The 5674-nt window shown below is 42.0% G+C and overlaps 1 non-coding gene across 1 annotated transcript; it reads left to right on the top strand.

Moving 5' to 3' along the window:
- The first annotated feature begins 1876 nt into the window (after nt 1-1876).
- Nucleotides 1877-1948, top strand: trnae-cuc (transfer RNA glutamic acid (anticodon CUC)). Its single transcript has one exon. It is a non-coding gene; the product is annotated as a tRNA-Glu (tRNA).
- Nucleotides 1949-5674: the final 3726 nt, after the last annotated feature.

The raw sequence follows: 5674 nt of genomic DNA, 5'->3' as shown, positions 1-5674 counted from the left end.
AACAAAGGAAACGCACGTCCTCAGATGGGAGGCAGGTGAGACCATTCTAGCCAATAAGAGGGCAGATGTGTGTTAAACTGGCACAACTCCAACATAGTCGTTTCTTTTCCTTCTCCATATTTGCCGAAATGCCACGTGCGTCCATTTATGTCAGGGCATTAGTAACAACTTAACCATAACTTATACCAAATGAGGCTCACGTAGAAAATGTGCAATTACATTTTTGGTTGACCAAATTCGCCACTAATTGACCTCCAAACACAAATTCCTCACCTCGTGGTTTTATTTTCGTGGACAGATTTTTTTGGGGGGGGCGTGGGGTATAAACCCTCTCCCTTCACCTACTCCTCTCTTCGATTAAGTTTAACGGCGGTTGGCATCCAATAAATGTTGTATTATCGCCACCTACTAGAATGGAGTATAACTCCCTTATACTTTGCTTATTTGTTTTTATCAACAACAAAAAACACAGCAATTACCCAATCATCTAACACTACACTCAAATTATAATAAATATCATTCTCCACTATTTTAATCTATTTAATCTATCAACAGCCTGAAAGGATGGAACACCACTACTTTTTTACCTGTATTTATTTTTTATTTATTGAATATTTGAAAAACATACAATATACTTGCAGTGAAGCCGCTCAATAACTACATCATACCAGTCATCCAACAGATTCCCATTCAGAGCGACACACAGAAGCATCCAGGGTCAATGCCCTGCTCAAGGGCATGTTGACCAATCTACCACCAGGCCAAAAAACGTGAACCCGAACCCTCCAAGATCCCACCACAGTTCCCCAATAGCTGTACCTCAACCAATCGAGACCCCGCCCACAGCCCCCCCCCCCCCCCCCCCAAGGAATAAAAATTCTATGAATTCCATTCCCCACCCCCAATAACCCCCCAATGCACCAACAACCAAGTTAAAGACCTAAAGAGAAAAAAGGAAAAGACAGAAGAAAACAGCAAACAATGCAAAAAAAAATCACACTACTTTTGGATTATAATTGGATTTTAAGGCTGGTATGAATGTCCTGCTTAATATAATGTTTGTCTCATTATTGCAAATCAACTGCATTGTACTTAAAAAAACACTTACATTTCAACCAGTAAAATGGCTCTTTGGCTAGCTTTTGCTACAGTCTATATCAATGAGCGTTAGCATTCTAGCTAACAATTGCTGTATCCAAAATAGTTGTTTTGCAAAGATCACAACCAAATATCATCTTAGCGACTGTTCAGCGTATGTGAACCAAAAAAAATGAAATTTTGTTTAAAAGTAATAAAACGTAAATCCAGGCTATGTTGAATGGGCGTAGATGGCGATGGCTTTCTTACTTCCGCCAAGGCGCGCACATCAGTGAGTGACGTCAGTGTGTTGTGTACTAGAAAATGGTCTATACAGTGATGTTCTAGATGATTCTGTGCTTCCAATTTTGTGGCAACAGTTTTGGGAAGCCACTTTCCTGTTTCAGCATGGTCCTTACAGAAATGATTTGTCGAGATCGGTGTGGAAGAACTTGACTTGCCTGCACAGAGACCTGACCTGAACTCCACTGAACACCTTTGGGAAGAATTGGAATGCCGACTGCAAGCCGGGCCTAATCACCCAACATCAGTACCCGACCTCACTAATGCTCTTGTAGCTGAATGGAAGCAAGTCCCCGGAGCAATGTTCCAACATCTAGTGAAAAGCCTTCCCAAAAGAATGGCAACTTTTATAGCAGTAAATGGGGACCAACTTCATATTATTGCCAATGATTTTGGAATGAGATGTTTGACGAACCACTGTCCACATACTTTTGGCAATGAAGTGTATTTTTTAAATTTTGTTTAAGTAATCTAAATTTGCAGAAATAGGCAGCCTTCCCTGGTGGTCTAGTGGTTAGGATTCGGCGCTCTCACCGCCGCGGCCCGGGTTCGATTCCCGGTCAGGGAATATACGTTTTGGTAGTGCTGCTTATTGTAGAATTTCTCATTTTATCGTTTGACTGTGCTAGTGACATAACTAACACATACTTGAACATTGAAAAACGCTTACGATCCCCTTTACCCAGCGATGGATTTAAGTAATTCTTTTGTCTCCTTTTCAGATTTCACCGCTAGATGGCGGTCTAATCACAGCAATTGCTATTCGGCTGAAATCAAAAGGCAAGGCGCTTGATGAGCTCATGAATTCAGTCATTATAAATGTCCCCTTGCTGTTATTCACAAACAGAAAGTGGCACAGTTGATGTAATATGAAGTATGACCCAGCTTTTGATGACACTGAGCGCCATGATTTTACATTGGATTGTTGATTTTAAAGACCTTGAATATCTAACCCAGGGATGGGCAACTGGCAGCCAGTAGGCTGCAAGTCCCCATTTAAGGCCGAATGATCAATCCCCCCCCCCCAATTAAAAATAATAATAATACATATACAGTACCAGTCAAAAGTTTGGACACACCTACTCATTCCAGGGTTTTTCTTTATTTTGACTATTTTCTACAGTGTAGAATAATAGTGAAGACATCACAACTATGAAATAACCCATATGGAATCATGTAGTAACCAAAAAAGTGTTAAACAAATCAAAATATATTTTATATTTGAGATTCTTCAAAGTAGCCACCCTTTGCCTTGATGACAGCTTTGCACGCTCATTCTCTCAACAAGCTTCACCTGGAATGCTTTTCCAACAGTCTTGAAGGAGTTCCCACATATTCTGAGCTCTTGTTGGCTGCTTTTCCTTCACTCTGCGGTTCATCTCATCCCAATCCATCTCAATTTGGTTGAGGTCAGGTGCTTATGGAGGCCAGCTCATCTGATGCAGCACTCCATGATTCTCCTTCTTGGTCAAATAGCCCTTACACAGCCTGGAGGTGTGTTGGGTCATTGTACTGTTGAAAAACAAGTGATAGTCCCACTAAGCCCAAACCAGTTGGGATGGCGTATTGCTGCAGAATGCTGTGGTAGCAATGCTGGTTAAGTGTTCCTTGAATTCTAGGTAAATCACTGACAGTGTCACAAGCAAAGCACCCCCACACCATTACACCTCCTCCATGCTTCACAGTGGGAACCACACATGCGGAGATCATCCGTTCACCTACAGTACTCTGCGTCTCACAAAGACATGGCGGTTGGAACCAAAAATCTCAAATTTGGACTCCTCAGACCAAAGGACAGATTTCCACTGGTCTAATGTCCATTGCTTGTGTTTCTTGGCCCAAGCAAGTCTCTTATTCTTATTGGTGTCCTTTAGTAGTGGTTTCTTTGCAGCAATTCGACCATGAAGGCCTGACTCACGCAGTCTCCTCTGAACAGTTGATGTTGAGGTGTGTCTTTTATTTGAACTCTGTGAAGCATTTATTTGGGCTGCAATTTCTGAGGCTGGTAACTCTAATGAACTTATCCTCTGCAGCAGAGGTAACTCTGGTTCTTCCTCGAGTTTCATCATAGCGCTTGATGGTTTTTGCGACTGCACTTGATGAAACTTTCAAAGTTCTTGACATCTGACTGACCTTTAAGTCCTAATGTAATGATGGACTGTTGTTTCTCTTTGCTTATTTGAGTTGCTCTTGCCATAATATGGGCTTGGTCTATCTTCTGTATACCACCCCTACCTTTTCACAACACCACTGACTGGCTCAAACGCATTAACTTTTAACAAGGCACACCTGTTAATTGAAATGTATTCCAGGTGACTACCTCATGAAGCTGGTTGAGAGAATTTCAACAATGTACAAAGCTGTCATCAAGGCAAAGGGTGGATTTGATTTGTTTAACACTTTTTTGGTTACTACATGATTCCATATGTGTTATTTCGTAGTTGTGATGTCTTAACTATTAATCTACTATGTAGAAAATAGTACAAATAAAGAAAAACCTTTGAATGAGTTGGTGTGTCCAAACTTTTGACTGGTACTGTATATATATATATATATATTTTTTTTTAAATCATTTTTTGGGGAACTTAGTTGGTGTCTCAACTTACTGTTGAGAGTTACAATAGTACAATACAAAAGGTGTGATTTCAAAATGTGTTTGTGCATCAGCAGTTTTTATCTTGTTATGTCAGTCACTGCCAGTCACACAATTAGCCCATGTCAGCAAAAACATTTTAGATTGGTAAGTTAGTCTAGCCAGTTATCTAAACTTGTAGTAATCATGATCGAATTACCAAACTTTGTGGGGTCCACTGAATTTGTTAGTCACTCTCAGCAAGATAAAATGGGGCCAACAGAGAGGGCTGCCTTGCTTCTAGTCCTTAGGAAACTTTGCAGTATTTTGTTTTTTTAATGTATTATTTATTACATTGTTGTCCCAGAAAATCTTAAGTGTTATTACATACAGCCGGTAAAGACTATTGGATATCAGAGCGGTGTCAATTTACCAGCACTACTACCAGTATAGAGCAGCTGGTAGCCTAGCGGTTAACAACATTGGGCCAGTAATTTAAAAAACTTCAAACATTTCTCTCCACCCTTTGGCAAAATTTGTAGAAGTGCAGGAAAAAAGCTGTACAACTTGACATTTTTCTCTCCGCCCCATGGCAAAATGATTCGAATTGCATGAAATTAGTTACAAAATCTTCTCTACGCTCCATGGCAAAATGTGTAGAATTACAGGAAATTATCGTAACTTTTTACTCCCCCCTGGCCGCTAAAATGTTTTGCTTGCAAGGTGGGGGGGACCCCCCAATAACATTTCCAAAAGGCTATGGCCGGCTCTGACTGCATGTGTAGGTATGGATGTGGGTATGCAGACCTGCGAGCCACTGCGGCCCTTCATGATGAATCCCTGATCTAGCTTATCTAAATCTCATCCCAATTTAGCAAAAGTCAAACAATGACAAACTCCTAAATCACTTCAATCTCAGAGTTTGAAATCATTGCCACAGCAGCAGTGTCTTCATTAGAGAGAGAGAGAGAGAGAGAGAGAGAGAGACCTAAGCCACAGTCTGAGAAAGTAGCCTTGAGACAGAGATTCCCTGTGTTTGTGGAACCTGGGTCTCAGAGCCCTCAAAGTCTGGAGAGAGACTGAGACAGACAGTCGGCTGGCCGATTGGGCCATGCAGGTTTTAACCAGTTCCTGACTGCTATGTATCTTGGCAGTTATTTTGACAGCACTATCACAGAGGGGGTGGGGGGGAGATAAGCTGTCTAAGGAATCGCCATGGCGCCGGTGTGTCCCTTCCCCTTGCCGCTCAGACGGCCAGCCCCCTGACTGCAGCGGAGGATTGTGGGGGATCGTGGTAGGGAGCAGGGTTTGTGTTGGCAAGACCCTAGGGCTCTGGGAAGCATCGCACTTTCTCTTCAAAAGTCATACCATACCCCCCTACCTCCCTTGCCTGTCCACACCCTACAATAACCCCACCCCCTCCACCCACACACACACACCACACCCCCAAAACCTCTCTCTCCCTGCCACCTTGTCAACATTTAATTAAGAAATTATCTCTTGAAATGCTCTCTCTCTTGCTGTTTGTCTCATGGCTCCAAACATTTGAGCACCTTAGGGGCAATTGAACCATAGTTTGTCTGCATGGAGATAAAGAAGAGAAGTAGGGAGAAAGAGAGAGAGAAAGCCAGACCAGAACATAGCCCAACTGCCTTGTAAGCAAACAGTACTAAAAAGACAAGGATGAGCTCCTGTAAACTTTTGACTCTTTGCTGAGTAATG

The sequence above is a fragment of the Salvelinus alpinus genome, chromosome 8 (assembly GCF_045679555.1).
Source record: "Salvelinus alpinus chromosome 8, SLU_Salpinus.1, whole genome shotgun sequence".
In the NCBI taxonomy this organism is placed as follows: Eukaryota; Metazoa; Chordata; class Actinopteri; order Salmoniformes; family Salmonidae; genus Salvelinus; species Salvelinus alpinus.
The sequence above is the reverse complement of the archived record's forward strand: the minus strand, read 5'-3'. Positions and strand labels throughout refer to the sequence as shown.